Source organism: Mesoplodon bidens (genome assembly GCF_964165515.1).
Source record: "Mesoplodon bidens genome assembly, chromosome: 2".
Lineage (NCBI taxonomy): Eukaryota > Metazoa > Chordata > Mammalia > Artiodactyla > Ziphiidae > Mesoplodon > Mesoplodon bidens.
In genome coordinates, this window is record NC_138177.1 from 180,581,604 (window position 1) to 180,598,695 (window position 17,092).

At 41.9% G+C, this 17,092-nt stretch overlaps 1 protein-coding gene across 5 annotated transcripts in view; it reads left to right on the forward strand.

Annotated features, from left to right (window-relative positions):
* The window catches only part of RERE (arginine-glutamic acid dipeptide repeats), a 437,697-nt gene that overhangs the window by 132,315 nt on the left and 288,290 nt on the right, over positions 1–17,092 (forward strand). Inside the window, exon 1 of one of the 5 annotated variants that reach the window (XM_081215085.1) lies at positions 3,118–3,566. The exons of the other annotated variants lie outside the window; for them this stretch is intronic. The gene's annotated coding sequence lies outside the window, so the exon portion shown is untranslated. Of the gene's footprint in view, positions 1–3,117; positions 3,567–17,092 lie in introns of those variants that run through there. 5 annotated transcript variants of the gene reach the window in all.

Below are 17,092 nucleotides of genomic sequence, written 5' to 3' on the forward strand. Positions count from 1 at the left end.
GTGAACTCATGTGGGAACCAAGCAGTGCCATGTGAAATGCTGAAAATAACAGTGAGGAATAATTTGGGAGTGAGGATGGGGAATATCTAATATTTTTTCATTCATCTAACGCTTTCTCTTTCGCTTTTTCTTGTGCTCTTGTGCAGGACATCTGAGCAATTGTTCTTGTTGTAAGAACTCCCCTTTCTTATCTACAGATTCCTTAATTTACAGGCTCGCATTAATGGTGTTTAAAATGAATTCTTCACTTTGAGGAGTCGGGGAGGGCAGTTTTGGAATGTCTGTCACCAATGACTAGGAGTCCTCAGGTCAAAAGAATTCTTACAAAGGCTTCCGTGTCAGGGAAGTAGAAGTCTTTTAGAGAGGAAATAACTGAAAATAAAGAAAAAGTTCAGTGTAAAAGAGAGGTGAGGACTATACCCCTTCTGCCACTTACAGGAGAATTTGGTAGTACTTTCGCATTCAGAGAAATGTTGAAGACAAACTAGTGTATAATAATGTCCTTTCAACGTTTTATATTCTGTTTATATTGCTCTCTGTGTGCATACAGGATTTAGTAGTCTGTCCAGTTTACCTGCTGCTGTTTGCGTCTTGCTTAAATGCCACATCACTAGGAAGAACTTATCTTGAATGTATTAATGATGGCATCTGTACTTCATTGGCTCTTAAAAAAAAAAAAAGTATAGCTTGCAGATAGGACCCCGGTTTGGGTCTCAGTGTTTTTGTAAGTTACCTCAGGCACAATTACTTACATCTCTATAAAGTGGGGATAAAAATGTTCATTTTCCTAGACTTTTAATTTTTAAATTTATTTGCATAGGTGCTACTTATTTGAGCGGGGCTTCTTTTGTGCCAACAACTGTGTGGAGAATATACAAATGAGTAGAACAGTATGAGTAGTATTATTAATGAATAATTCAGTTATTCATTTCAGAGATATGTGTGCTTGGTAACCCGGGTGTTTGATGATGAGCAAACATACAGAACTTCCTCTGATGGAACTTGCTCTCTAGAGGGGGCTATTGACATTAATCAGAGAGTCACACCGATGAATTACAAACTGAGATAAATGCTCTCAAGGAAAGGAACAGAGTTCCCTGAGAACTTATTATAACAAAGCAACTTGACCTAGAACGGGGCCGCAGGGGAAGCTTCTGTGACAAAGTGATATTTTACCTGAGGTCTGAAGGAGTAGGCTTTAAACTGTGTGCTGGGGAGGTTGGGGGTTTGGGGTGGCAGGGAGAGAATTCTGTTCTAGTGGGAAGAAGCGGCCATGGCCTTTGGTAGGCATCCTGATACCTTGGAGAGATTGAAAGACTGGTGTAACTAGAAAGTGGGGGGCTGGGTGTGGATGGATGAGCAGAGGGTGCAAGATAAGGACAAAAGAATGTAAGTGTCATAGCGTGGTGTCCAAGCATTTGGAATCCCAGGAGACTAGGTACAGTATGAATTTAGAATAAAGCCGTTTGGTTGTTCTCACCAGCCCTTTCCAACTTGTGGTAACCCAGCCCTTTTTAAAGTGCTGCAGCCAAAAAAAAAAACCCTATTGCGTCTGGCCCTGCCATGTATCTAGATAAGAGCTGGTGGGTAAATGGAAGTGTGCCCCAGCACAGGAGTGGCTTTTGTAGCTAGGCTTTAGGGTCCGTCTCATCTCCGACATGGATGGAGTGATCTCAGCAGCACTTGGCCCTGAGGAGACTGTCACGGCTTCGGTCCCCTCAGGGTGGTCTTCTTGAGGCATGGTGGTACGGGAGCTTAGGGCAGAGCTGCACTGGCGTGAGGACCGCCTCTGATTTGTGTTGGTCGCGGCCACCTTTCAGGGTGGCAGAGGCACTACGCTTCATCAGCTCCTGCTCTCAGCCCAAGTGCTGTGCTAGTAGTGTTAGGGAGAGACTTCTGTCCCCTGGAGACTTTGAAAGAACTCAGCAGAGTGCTGCGTAAATAGCCAATGTGCGTGTCAGTGAGGTCATCTGCGCCAGAGAGGCAGCATCCCTGGGGATGCTGTGCTTCTCCTCCATACCTGGCCCCCCACTCCCTTGCTGAGAAGCTTTGGGCGAATCACGTAATCTAAATGCTGGCCTATTGGTAAGGGTACCTAATAATTCAGCAGTTAGTTATTGGACCTTGGAAGGTCCAGTAACATGTATACAGCTATGTGAGAGTTCCGTGAAACGTGCCTGGAGGCTGAAAAGTGTAATGTTAAAGATACCAAAAGTGATCATTTAAATTGTGAGCTTGTAACTTTCACATTTGGGTGGATACTGAGTGAATTTAGTAATTTGAATTCGTATTCCATAGGAACGTATTTTTTAAAATTTGCTATGCGGTGTCTTATTTAATAGGACACAATGATTGTGGCGGTTACTACTAGGAAAGACATGGTATAAATGTAGTTTAATTTTGGTATATTTGAGCAAGTTGATAGATATTTACCAGTTTGGGGGTGGGGGAAGAAACTAATTTGAAATGACTTTGGGTAATTCTGTTTTGATGCACATAACAATGGAATTAATGACAGGTCTGGAATCTGGTAGCTGGTGGGTTTTATGTTTATTTAAGGCTACATGGCAAGGAATGTGTATTTATTTTGCTTCCTTATGAGATGGATTTCACTCCAGCCCAATTTAAGCCATGCCTTGTCTAGCAGATGGATCTTTGTTTTCTTGGGGAAAAAAGATCGGGGAGAAGACTTTTTAGACAAATGACTTACAGAGAATTCTTAAACGGTAAGGAAAATTGGGGTCAGAAATGTTGTTTGACACCAAACAATGCTTCTTTCTCCTGTGCATCTTTGAAACAAACGTTCATCGTGTCTGTGATTGTTGGTTATTTCATCTGCATTTGTTAGACGTCAGAGGGGGTTGGCATTAATATTCCTGGCAGGAGCAGAGGCAGCTCTAGGATGTGTGAACTGCTGATCACTCACGGGGATGCGCTGCCTCTTTAATATCTTGCTTGCCAGATGCATTTTCTAGCTGACCACGCTATTAAGAGCTGCCATCAATCACACAGCCTCCCAGTTCCGGCTGTCGGGAGGGGAGGGGGGACTGAGGAAGAGGGGAGGCTGGCCGAGCTGGGCAGGAGGTACAGTTGCAGCGGCACAGGCTTTGTGTGCGCGCGTCCCCGCGGGCAGAGGTGCGCGCGGATCGGGCCAGGCTCCAGCCCGGGTTTTGTCGGCCGCCGCCGCCGCCGCCGCAGCGGGGAGGCTGCTCTTTCTCTCCCAGCGTCTGGGTCACTGGCATGTGGCAGTGTTGGCCCGGACGCCTGGGCTGAAGGAGAGTGAGCCGCGGCGGCCGCTTCCCCTAGCTGCGGGCGGGGCCCGGCGCGGCCACCACCTCCCGGAGCCGCTGAGCCGCGGGGACATGCGCCCGCGCCTTGCTGCCCTGCGGCCGCCCGGGCCTCCTTTTGTTTAGCAAGTGCATTTCACGCCCCGAGCCCCCGCCCGTCCCTCCGGTGCCCACGGGCCTGAGTTTGCGAGGGGGCCCTGCACCGGAGGACGAGGAGGAGGAGGAGGAGGAGGAGGAGAGGAGGCCCCAGGGCTCAGCTCCTGCTGCGACCGGCCGCAGGCAAGTGGCTGGCCCCTCTTGCTGCGAGGGGGACGCGGGTCTCGGGCCAGGAAGTTGGATAACTGTGGGCGCAGGGGCTCTCGGAGGTGGGTGTACGGGAGTGAGGTCGATGACCCCAGAGAGATGAACAACTCGGGTATTAAGTATGATGGTGGCTTTCCAGGAATCAGGAATAGGTGTTTGCTGTGTCCCATTGCATTTCTGTTGGGCTTACTAGTTTTGGGGTTTTTGTTTGTTTGTTTTAAATTGTCAAAACTCTAGAAATCCCACTTAAATAAACCAAGTAAGAAACATGTTTAGGGCAGAGAAAACACTATTTTTTTTTTTAAAGGGTGTGTGTGTTCTTTAAAAGGAAAGCTGAAGATGAGGAATGTATAATCCAAAAGCCGCTGTTTGATCAGGAGCTTTACTGCTTACTGTGGAGTAAATTTAAGTTTAAAAATAAAGTGAATTGGATGGACTTGGTTATAAAGTAATTTGGGGCTCCTTAAGTGACAAATATAATTTGTTTCTTGGATCACAATACTGTTATTTTACCAGGTTAGCTAAAACGCAAGGATAGTTTTGAAGAAGATTGCTCTAAGTTTAAATTGGTATTTTTAATTTTTTTATTTTTTGTTTGAGGTGATGGCTTCCCTGCCCCCTCCACCTGTTTACTCAAATCTTGTACTCTGGTTGAAGCTGTATGGAGACTTGCTTGACCACTTTCTGTTTGCTGAAAAAGAAACTCTTGTCATAGGTTACTTTGTTTTACTCCCAGCCATTCGCTTTCCTGGCCCACATGTGCCACTGTTCTCCTTGGGGCATTGTTTGGCTGGAGGCCTCCTCTCAGCCATATGGAAATTCAAAAAAAGTGGTATGTGAATGAACACTGAGGTCAGTAGAGAGATTAATTTTTCTCTTTGATACGTGTGTCTGTGTGCTTTACGATTGAGACACTGAGAGAAAGTTGAGAACAGAGTTGACAAAGTCCTTTAAATTACATGCCAAAATTACTATATTCTGGTCATTCTTACTTTCTTCTTCTTTTTTCTTTCTTTTTTTTTCTTCCTAGGAACTCCAAATTTAAAGTAGACATGATTTGAAACCCTACAGACGGGAACAATATCCCATGTAAAAGCCTGTTGATCTGTGGGCAATTATTTCCAGATGCACAACCAAACTCTACATTTTTATGTGTGTGTTAGATTTGGGCTCTGAGAGGCGATTGCCTTTCTGAAAATCTACATTGCCTAGTTAATAACACAAGGCAGACATTTTAGAGGCTTAACATTTAACAGCAACTTCACAATAGTATGGGAGCAGCAGTTAGAAGCCTGTGTTTGTTTTTTTCAACTCTGTAATTTAGTAGTGTTTAAAGTATTTTATAAAGATCTCTGGGACCAGTGAAAGGTGGTTTTCAGTCCAGAGCACTTGAGTGCTCATTGTACTCTGGCAGGCCCTGGTGCTTGGCAGGCTGTGCTTGAAATGTTATTTGATCTGGTTGCATGAGAGAATGGACTAAGATGACACTTCTTCCTTCCCCCTGGCTGTTGAAAGTGATGCATCAAGGAGTGCTGTTCAGTAACATATTTGAAGACTTAACCTACATTCATTCACTCTGAGAAGGTTTCCAGCAAAAGGCCATGTAGGTTTTTGTCTTGTTTTGTGGTTTTGCATTTATGAATTGAGGCAAGAGCTGACGTAATGTAGCTGTACCACTTCCTTTGTGTGTGAATGGGTTTTTATAGCCTGTAGGATATGTTCCAGTCTACATGGTTGTGATTACTTCTGAAATGCTTGAATGCGTATGGATCTTCAAATGTGGGTACCCTGAGCCATGTGCCGGTTTATTTTTTAGCTTGTAGGTCTGGTGGTGGTGTGGGGTGCGGGTGTGGAGTGTCATGGGGAACCCCGTCAACTCCTCAGGAAGGTTCAGCGAATGGCCTGTGTGTCATGCAGACTAGCTCTTCATTTTAATTAGTGCAACTGTGTACAGCTGTTAGGTCAGACTGCATTGGCTGCTCCTGCAGGGTAGTTTTATTTTACACTGGAGGTTTTATGGACTTGTCTGCCTGTGTTTCTTAATCCCTCTCCCACTGCCCTTGTGCTTGCTTTTAAGCAAATGATAGAACAAGACAAGCTTTTGTTTACTCATAATAGTTTACTCGTGGGAGATTTATTTTTGGTTTTGAGGAAATTGATAAACCATGTAATTTAGCAGTAGGTATTAACATTTACCATGCTTTTCCAAGGTCAAAGGTTTTGCTTGCTATTACGTTAGTCTGAGTAGCCAATGGAACCATCCATTTTATAATGACATAGGAAGCCCTTTTTTTTTTTTTTTTTTTTAAACTGGGCCTTTGTTTGCTATTCTAGGATTTGTTTGTAAAACTCAAATAAATGTTAGCCCAATGGAGATAACATGGCTAAAATGTTTCCTCTGTCTCTTCCCTCTTGTTACACTGTACCGAAGGGACTGCGAGAACCATTGATTTAGAGCAGTCTGGCCACGGGCTAGATGATTAATACAAGGATTTAAAAGTGTCTCTCTTCAAGGGTATGTGTGGCTACCTTTAAATTTTAAAATGTGCTTTTGGCTCCAAGTTACTGGAAAGAATTTACTGTAAGGTTGAGTAGCTTTGAGTCTTTGAATATAGGTCCATGACAAAGTCAGACTTTTCAGGATGTCAAATAGATTGTGATGTGAATGACACATTTTCTTAATGGTTTGGTCTCCTTACCGTATGCCTTTGTCTTGAGGAGCTGCCTACCACCATGGTTTCTAAGACTCTCCACTACATTTTTTAAAAAAGGTTCAAAAGTCAAAAGACAAAATTGACAAATCTGTTTATATATAAAGGTAATGTGAAGCCCGTTCACGGGCCCAGTTTACTGATGGAAGAACGTGGGTGTGTGTTGCTGGAGGGACTTGTGGGGCTGGTGTTAGGGATGCGGTTGGGGGGTGTTTAGAGGGACAAGGGAAGCGGTGGCAGGTTGAGATACTTTCTAACTCATTGGAGAAATGGGTCCTTCTTAAGATAACCTGGAATGAGGAAAGAGAGTGCAACATTTTCTAGAAAATGTAATAATTTCAGTGTGACACGTATACAATGTTTCCTTTAATTAAAAGAAATCAGGACATTTAGATTGGCAGCAGAGAATGCTGAATCTACAGAAAAATAGAAGTATAGTAAGTATCCTAGATCCAAACCAGGTTATTTCAAAAGTTCATTAGTATGTATTTCTTTTTTATTTACAGGACCATATTTTTTAATTCCATATATCGATGGTGATTAGGGTCGTAGCCTTGCCCTCCACAATCTTTTTAATTCTTGATTTAGTTGACATATCTGTTTGTAATGAAAAATAGTAAAGCAAAATGTTAAAATTTAATTAGCGGGAAAATAAAGCATGTTCAATTTTTAATGCTATCACGTGGAGGCTCTGCTGGTATACGTAATCAATTTATTCATTATAAGTTGGTAAATAGCTAGACTGTGTTCTTTCTTTAGTTCTACCACTCACTCACTGTGAGACCTGGGGTAAGTTATTTATTAGCCTCTTTGTGGGAAAAATCATGAATCTACCTCAGAGGGTGTGCAAAATGCTTAGGAAAGTGCCTGGCAGATAATGGCAGCTAGTACTTAATATAGCGAGCAGTAGTTATGCTCTAGATACTGTTTTAGTTGCTGAAGATACAAAAAAGATGAAGTCCCTGTCCTCACAGCACTTACATCCCAATGAAGGAAGGCCAAACAAAATTTAAAAGAACATGATGGATGATTCACAAAACTTCCAAAGATAACTTCAGGGCATGCCAGTGATTTTTAGTTTAATATGGGATGTTTACTCTCTAAGTCATCATTTTCTTCTTCCTTGATGAAAATGTGTTTCTCACACTCTTTGATGATTTATTAGCCATTGTTAACAATTTTTGGCTCACAGGTGGAATAGAGAGGGAGGAAGAGACTTTTTTCTGGGAAAGGAAAAAAAAATGGAACAAAAAAGAAATCAAACCTAGTGATTTGTCAGTTTAAGCACCCAGTAGTAGAAGGGAAGTGTTAAATCATGATCCATCCATAAAAGGAAATATTATGCAACCACTAAAAATCATCATGATATAAAAATATAATGTAAAGCTCAGTGGGGGAAAAAAAAACTGTAAATGCCGAACTGTTCATGCAGTATGATTCCAGTTATGTGCACACCCACATTTACTCACAGAGGCTAAGGAAAAAGATTAGAAAGAAATATACCAAACGTTAATAGTGCTAATCTCTGGATGATGGGTTTGTGGATGACTTCATTTCCTTAGTATTGTTCTGTCTTTGCGTGAATTATTTAATCCTTGCAGGTCTAAATGCCTCTGAGGTACCAGTGAGGAAACCCAAGACTTAGAGGAGTTAAGCAACTTGACCAAGGCCCACGGGTGGTGAGTGTGGAGACCAGGATTCCAAGCCAGAGCCTGACCTCTGTTCTTTCCTTGACACCCCTCTCATCCTATTAGAGGTGACCTTTGTGAAAGGGCTTCCCCTGGCCTTCCTCCACACACCCGAGGCCCAGCCAGCTTTGAGATTTGTTTATGCCACCAAAGGGCCCTCACTGAATCTCCCCTAGGAGGAGGAGCCAGTGCTGAGGTAATGCTGAGCCTCAAGTTATTGGGAAAGAACAGCCAGTATTATGGCAAGAGGAGGAAATGGAAGAATGATTTGAGAGAGGGCGGTCTGAAAGGTCAAACAATATAAAGAGAATACAGAGTAGAGGGTGCTTCAGAGTAAGGGGGTGACAGTAGAATCCCATGTTCTAGGTTTTGGACTAGAGAACGAGAACTGAGAAAACACAATGAAAAAGTGCCATTGACTTAATCAGGAGTCAGTGGAACCCCTGAGAATTTGTTGAACAGAGCAGCCCAGGAGGTGGAGGATGGCCAGTGATGGTGGAAGCTAGTTTGCAGTTGGTAAGGAAATGTTGAGAAGTTTGGTAGCGAGAGAAGGAATGATAGAAGCTGGAAGAGGCTGCCGGTTAATGGCATTAGCTGGTTCACGCATTAGGATGTTAATGGCAGTTGTGTTCTGTACGTAGGATTTTATGATGATTCATATGACAGTTGTGCTCAGGTTTTTGTGATAAAATGAGGTAGTAATGGATGTGAATCACTTTAGAAAGAAGAAAACATTTTAATTTTAGAGGATTAATCAGAAGTTACTTGTGAAGTTTTAAGAATGTGGTAGGTAAATACGGGGGATCCTTTATAAAGCTGAAGTATTCTTGCCGGTAAAGAGTAGAAATAATCACTTGGTTCTAAAGATGAACAGTTAGATCTGTTTCTCATGTCTTGTTTCTTCAAAGTGAATGAGCTTTTGTAGTTGCAGTTTAAAAAAAGGGTCAGTTTGTATGTGACTGTTCAGCTTCAAAGGAACAATATAGAGTTGAATATACTATGTATGCATTTGAAAAATTGCTTAAGTCAGATGCCTCCAGATGGTGTGTGCTGCTGAGTTCACAGCTGTATTTACCTCAAGCTCACAAGATTTTCTTCTAATAATTTTAAAATAGCTGGTTAGAAACAGTGGCATAGTCAAGTTTCTACTGGTTTTGAACGTCAGCAGCAGTAGTGACTTGACTTGTATGCATTTAGTAAAATGCCAGTTGATATTCCTTCCTTTTGCATTGTTTTCAGGATTTCTTATTGGGCCAATTTATGCTTTGCACAAACAGCCGTAGTGCTTATGTATAGGTGCAGATGACCAGGTTCTTTTTATGTGGTCTCAGGAGTGAGATTGGAGAAGGGCTCTTGATTATCTTTATAAGAAGTTTTTGTTGTTTTACTAATCACCTTTTATTTTTTCAAACATTTTTAATATATTAATATAGGCAGTTGATATTTTACACATATGGTGAGCTTTCTGTATTTGTTGATACTACCACCCAACAAAAAAACAAGAGAAAGACTCTTTAATACTTGCATCTACCTCCCAATATAAATGCCTTTTCTTTTCCAAGGATTTAATAAAAGTCATTTTGGAAGAACTCAAATTACTAAATCTTAATTTTTTTGGACACACACACTACTGTTTGTTTGCTTAGCAAAAGAAACAGTTTTCATAAATTAGATGTAAAACATAGGAAAATAGTTTGAAACATTACCTAGGAATTTAAAATATGTGAGGGCGGATGGTAAGAAAGACATGCACATTCTTTATTAATCGACCAAAATTATATAGAAAAACATTATCAAGATCGAAGCGTTTGAACAGTTATTTTCTCCTTTTGGTTTTAGGTATTTAGCTCTTACTGTTGTCTTTTTTGTGTGTGTGGATATTTTATAATGAGAAAAATTATGTAGAAAACTTTTTACCTATTTGTATATTCTTTGACTACCCATCTAGGCAGTCTCTCTTTCATAGGCTCTGCTCTCTCCACAGGACGTAATTCTCACATTGAATAGGTGAGGGGAAATGTTCAGCAACGGAATGTTCACCTTTTTTAAAAGCGTGTTAGCTGGGCAGGGAAGGAGGTAGAGCAATGAGTGTTCATTCTGAAGCGTGCTGGCGGCAGATGCGGGGTAAGTTTGGATCTTTGAACGGAAAGGAAGAACAAAACATGCGGACAAAAAGTAATGTCTAAAGCAGTCTGGCTTTTTTGGGGAAAGTTTTCTTCAGTTTTGTGAACAGGCTTAAATTGATTGCATAAACATTTATTATTGGATAAGTAATATTTTTATGTGATACACAAAAACATTAAAAAATTAAACCACTATTTAATAAATTACTTAATAGGCTATTCTACGGAGCAGTTTTATTTTATTATTTATTATTACTATTTTTTTGCGGTACGCGGGCCTCTCACTGTCGTGGCCTCTCCCGTTGCGGAGCACAGGCTCCGGATGCGCAGGCTCAGCGGCCATGGCTCACGGGCCCAGCTGCTCCGCGGCATGTGGGATCTTCCTGGACCGGGGCACGAACCCGTGTCCCCTGCATCGGCAGGTGGACTCTCAACCACTGCACCACCAGGGAAGCCCTATTTTATTATTTTTAAAAATATTTATTTATTCATTTATTTATTTGGCTGCATCAGGTCTTAGTTGCAGCACATGAGATCTTAGTTGCGGCATGTGGGATCTTTTGTTGTGGCATGCGGGCTTCTCTCTCCCTAGTTGTGGTGCACAGGCTCCAGAGTGCATGGGCTCAGTAGTTGTGGTTCACGGGCTCTGGAGTGCGTGGGCTTAGTTGCCCTGTGGCATGTGGGATCTTAGTTCCCCCACCAGGGATTGAACCCGCGTCTGCTGCATTGGAAGGCGGATTCTTAACCACTGGACCACCAGGGAAGTCCCGGGAGCAGTTTTAGTTTTATAGAAAAATTGAGTGGAAAGTACAGAGAATCCGCACATGTCTCCTCCCGCCCAGTTGTCCCTGTTATTAACATCTTGCGTTCGTGTGGTACGCTGTTAGAGTTGATGCATCAGTATTGATACCTTGCTGTTAACCAAAGTCTATGGTTCAGTGTTTGTGTTGTACATGCTATGGGTTTTGACAAGTGTTTAATAGCATGCATCCACCATTACAGTACACACTGAATAGGTTCACTGTTCTGAATACACCCAGTGTATACAGCTGTTCGTTCCTCCTTCCCTTCCCCTTAGCCCCTTGCAACCACTGATCTTTTTACTGTCTTCATAATTTTGCCTTTTCTAGATGTCATGGAGATGGAATCACAGAGTTTGGAGCCTTTTCAAATTGGTTTCTTTCACTTAGCAGTATGCATTTAAGCAGTCTGCATGTCGTTTTGTGGCTTGCTAGCTTCCTTTTTATCACTAATAATATCTCATTGTTTAGATGTACTACAGTTTATTTATCCAGTTACCTGTTGAAGTACATCTTCCTGCTTCCAAGGTTTGGCAGTTACAAATAAAGCCACTGTAAATGTTTGTGTGCAAGTTTTGTGTGGAGATAAGTTTTCAACTCATTTGGATAAATACCAAGGAGCATGATTTCTAATCCATGGTAAGAGTATGTTGGGCTTTGTAAGAAACTGCTATACTGTCTTCCAAAGTTTCTGTACCATTTTGCATTCCCAACAGCAGTGAATGAGAGTTCCTGTTGTTCCACATCATTGCTAGCATTTGGTGTTGTCATTATTTTGGATTTTAGCCCTTTTTATTTATTTGAAAACATTAAAAGTATCTACTTATTTTCTGGTGTCAGCTGTGTTGCAGTTTTGATTTTCTCTGCTATTTGCCATAGAGAGGGAGAAATGAGGACCATAAATATATTGCATATGCCTCATTCTCCATCCTGTAGGGGAAAGGCATAAAGGTATCAATTTGGGAATACAGTCTGTTACACTTTAGAAAAAATGGGCATGATGCTGATATAATGATGTTAGGTTATGGTTCATGTAAAATGTAAGTAGTACTAATTTCTTAGTGGTTCCATGTAAGCTTTATTTCCTCTTGGTTACCTGTGTTCTTCATTTGGCAAAGGATTTCATTTTATGAAGGGAAAGGAATACTTGGAATTTTTTTGAAATAAGCTAATTCTGGCCAGAGGTCTTTATCTGCTAGATACTTATAAATATAAATAAAGATTTATATTAATTATTGTGAGACCATTTATCGGATGGTCATGGCACTCAGAGATGAGGGCCATTTGATCCTGCCCTTGGAGGTTATAAGTTGCAGCAGTGAATATTGGACGGTTTACTGTAGGGTAGATACCATGCAGTTCCGAAACGAGGTTAGAATTACTTCCCAGCTATGCTTATTGAGAATATTTTTGACTTTGCATTTATCCAGTTACTTATTGGAATTTACCATCAACCTAATTGTGTTCTATACCTACCCACAGCCTTGGTTGTGAAGATGATTTGGATAGGTTCTCCTGGGGGTTATGCAGCTCATTAATTCCTTTGTCAGGGGTTCTTAACTTTATTTTTATCAGAGACTCCATTGAGTATTGGTGTAAGCTGTGGTATTTCCCCCAGAGCAGAGTTGTGAGCATTTGCCTACATGTCCACAGTACACAGTTGTAGGTAGTTTATGGAACTCTTGCAGCCCATCCATGGACCTCTCGTTTAAGAACTCCTGTTCTGGTGAGCCTTAAATCTCTGTTTGAATTACTAGGAATCCTTTGTATTTCTTACTTTTGGCAGATTTGCTTACTCGAATAGTGTGGTGTGAGACCGTTGACCGGTATGGAGCCTGTGGAGCTCGCTGTTTGTGCACCCTGAATGGCTTATCCACGGGTACCCGAGGCTACTGGCCGTGGCAGATTGCTGTCTCTGGGCGGACCCACAGGAGAGACTTTTCTCAGCTCTTAGTTCCAGAAGGGACTGACCTCCTGAGCATGTGATTTGCTTCTACCTTATGGATTTAGAATCCTGTGACTGATCAAATTTCTTTTGAGATATCTGCTTATAAGATGTTGGCGACATCTAACAAATGGTATACAATGAACCTGAACACCTATTTCATGGTTCCAGTTTCTCAATCCCCTCTCTCCCCCTACAATTTTCCTTTTTCCCAAGAAAAAGAGAAGCAGTATAGTAGTATACAGTTAGAGCACAGGCTCTGTAGCCTGTACCACTTGTGAGACCTGCCATGTGGCCTGAGGGAGCCTTTTTCACCCCTGTGTGCTCAGGGTCCTCGTCTATAAATTGTTCCTACTTTGTGTGGCTACCGTGCGGGTAAAATGGAGAGCTCTTAGAGCAGTAACTGGCACAGGCAAATGCTGAGTGAATCTTAGCTATTGTTGTCAGTCCAGTTCCCTCAGCTGTTTAAAATTTTATTTTATATTCTATGAATATCAGTAAGCTGCCCTAAGTAAGCTCTTTTAAAAGTAAGCCATTCTTTCAGTCTCCCCTGCCCCCTGTTTATTTTTTTATGCAGAGGTTTAATTTCCGCCCGAAGATGGTCATTAAATATGTTGGGTTGGCCAAAAAGTTCCTTCGGGTTTTCTTACGGAAAAACCGGAACGAATTTTTGGCTAACCCAGTATGATGTAGGGGAGTGCTAAGGGGCTTCATTGTGTTCCCCCAAATTTCATGTGCTCGTCTTAACCCCGAGTATTTTGGTATTTGGAGGTGAGGTCTTTGGGAGGTAATTAGGTTTAGATGAGGTCGTGAGGGTGGAGCCCCACGACGAGAATGGTGTCCTTATGTGAAGAGACAGAGACCCGAGTGTGGCCTCTCGCTCTGCCGCTCTGCCGCGTGAGGGCACAAAGAGAAGGACGCAAGGAGCAGGCGGGGAACTCAATGAACCGGATTGGCCAGGACCTTGATTTTGGACTTCCCAGCCTCCAGAACTGTGGGAAATAAATTTCTTTGCTTTAAGCTACCCAGTCTGTGGTATTCCGATATAGCGCCCGAGCAGACTAATACAGAGAGTCAATTTCATACACGCAGAGCAGAAGGCGACCAATAGCTTATCACAGAGGCAGCTTTTCAAGAGTGAAATGGGGATGATGCTTCTCTTTGCAGAAGGCTTTACCCCTACTGGATAGCCTTCCCTGACCTCGGGTTGGTCCTCACAGCTACCTTCTGAAGGAGGCAGCACAGATGCTGGCTGCTTGGGTTACGGAGTGAGAGAGCCAGGTCAGGAGAAGCCAGTGGCGTTGTCCGCGTCCACAGTTTCCATTTGGGAACCGGCTGAGCCTCTTTAGTAGCTGTGTTTTCTGACGTCTGTATCCACTGATGCTTCCATGAACACCCTGATGTTGTCAGTTCAGTCTTATAATTATTTTGCTTAGAAGAATATAATCTTCACTTGTAGTCTTTATAGGAATATTATTTTCATGGTTGAAGCATCAGTGGTGAAATTGTTGAATTTATCTTTACTGTCTCAGGGAGAAAAATAGAATTTATGAGTTCTTTGGCCTGTTGGTTAGATTTGAAGTATAAAATTTCTGTGAAGGGACATAAGCCTGAGAAATGTGATATAACCTGAATTGGTACTTATGACATTGTTTTCTTTTATTTTGGTCCACATATTGGTTTGCCATTCAGTCTTGCTGATGAGTTCCTAAGATGTAGGAGTTTTTTGGAGCTATCCATGGTCAAAAGATTGCTATTCATTTTGGTCAAGGTGCTGTGAGTATGTCTTGATCAAAGGGATGAAACAGGAGGGCTAGAACCTACAAATTAAAAAAAACCCAACTTCGGGGCTTCCCTGGTGGCGCAGTGGTTGAGAGTCCGCCTGCCGATGCTGGGGGCACGGGTTCATGCCCCGGTCCGGGAAGATCCTACATGCCGCGGAGTGGCTGGGCCTGTGAGCCATGGCCGCTGAGCCTGCGCGTCCGGAGCCTGTGCTCCGCAACGGGAGAGGCCACAACAGTGAGAGGCCCGCGTACCACAAAAAAAAAAAACAAAAAAAACCCAAAAAACAAACAAACAAAAAAAACCCAACTTCAAACCTGCAGCCAGACTCTGCCCTTCATTCTGAATGAGTTCTGGATCCCTACGAGGTTGATATTTATGAGCCATCAGAACATACTGTATTTGCTCCATTTCCCATTAAATTTTAACAAACTAAAAAAAAAATAAATAAAAAATTTTACTTCCTGATGATAAAATGATGCATTTGAGATCAAAAACTTGGAATAGATTTTAAAAAAACTTTATTGAGGTAAAACTCCCTTAAGAGATAATTCATCTATTAAAGAAGTGTACAAGTCGATGGTTTTTAGTATATTCACAGAGTTCTGCCATCACCACCACAATATAATTAGGAATAGATTTTATATGGCAGTTTCTGGTGATTAATTGAATGCTCCTAGATAACCTTTTATATGTAAATTTGTACTTCTGTGAATAAGAATATAACTTATCTGTATGCTTTAGTATTACAGTACATAATTGGTTGAAGGCATTCAAACGCATCTTTTGTTTACAGTTGTCTGACAGAAGGGAGTTAACCTCAGACCAAGGTTATTAAATCCTTCAGTGACTGATGACTCCCTTCAAGGGATGATAAAGCAATTATGAATATGGTATGAAAAGGGTTGTAGTCTCTTTCAGGATATTATCTGGAGAAATTGCAACTTTCCCAGGGCATTGTTTTTATATTTGATGTGCTCAAAATATGTTTAGACATTTGCCATTTCCAGCAGTTTGTGTTAAAGAATGTTTCATTTGTTAGTAGAAAGGTTGATAGCTGTGTATGTCTTATACTAGGGGAATTTCCTAGTGTTGGTTCCCAGTTAGTTCATAAGATTCAGGTGGGCCCTTAAGGCTGCTGAGCAATCATACTTTTTCCCCCTCCTAGTCCATTCACTTGCCCGGTTTCCTAGATGACTGTTTCATACTTCCTCCCTGTCTTCATGCTGGGTTTCCTGCTTCAGTGAGAAAAACCAAAGCAGTCCGCAGAGACCTTCCGCCCATACTCACCTCCCTGTGGGCCCAGCTTGCAGCACAGACTCCGCCTTCCCACCGCCTGGAGGTAGAGCAGCGGAGCTCTCACCCTGCAAGGCCGGTCCAGCCAGTCCTGCTCTCTCAGTAGTCATTTCCTGTCCCTTGTATCATTGATGTTTTGGGCTCTGCTGGATCATTCTCAACAGCATACGGTTTTTCTGCTTTTCTTCCATCTTAAGACAAATACAAAAACAAAATCTCCCTCTTTTGACCCTGCTTTCCCTGCCCACTGTTGCTTATTTCTCTGCTCTGCTTTGCAGCAAAACATCTCAACAAGAGTTTTCTGTACTTAAGGTGTCCAGCTCTCCTCTCCTCTCTTAAATCCATCACCCATCATTCCAGGGAAACTGCTGTGGTGAAGATTACCACGTCCTCTGCACTGCCGGTTCCCTCTCCTGGAATCTATCTCCCCGTATACCTGTGTGTCCTCACTTTCAAGTCTCAGTGAGGCCTGCCTTGACCCTTGGTCTTTGCTCCTGGTTTCCCTTGCCCTGCTCTGTCTTTTTCCCTAGAATATCCTCTTTTCACATACTATATGTGTATTTATTTTCGTTACTTATTGCCTTGTTCCTCCCACTAGAATGTAAAGTCCTGAAGGGCAGGGATTTTTAACTGTGCAGTTCACTGATTTATCCCCAGCATGTGGAATAGTAACTGACACACAATAGGTGTCTGATAAATTATCTACACCGTGCCCTGGGACTCATAGCTTTAAAAATTATCTAAATGAATATAACTAAAATTTTATATTTCGTCCAGGTCTTAACTCAGCTACCTTCTTCACATGTCCAATTCGATGTCTGATAAGCATCTAAAACTTAACACACCCAAATGGAACTTCTCATGTTTTCCCCGTACACCACACATAGCTGTGGGGTTTTTATATTTTAACTTCTTCAGTTGGTAGGATTTCCTTGTCACTTCTTTTCTTTGGTGTATAAATTGTACCACCTGGAATGCCAGAGGTGGACTGGAGCAATCTTAGGTTGTTTAGTTTCATCTGGCGCTTTTAAAGCAGTTATATTTTTTTGAACGTTGAAAAAAAATTTAAACAGTGATGTACAAATGAAAAGAAGTCAATGTCCATCATTTAATTTACTTTAATAACTTTTTTACTGTAGATTCCATAGAACCATTTG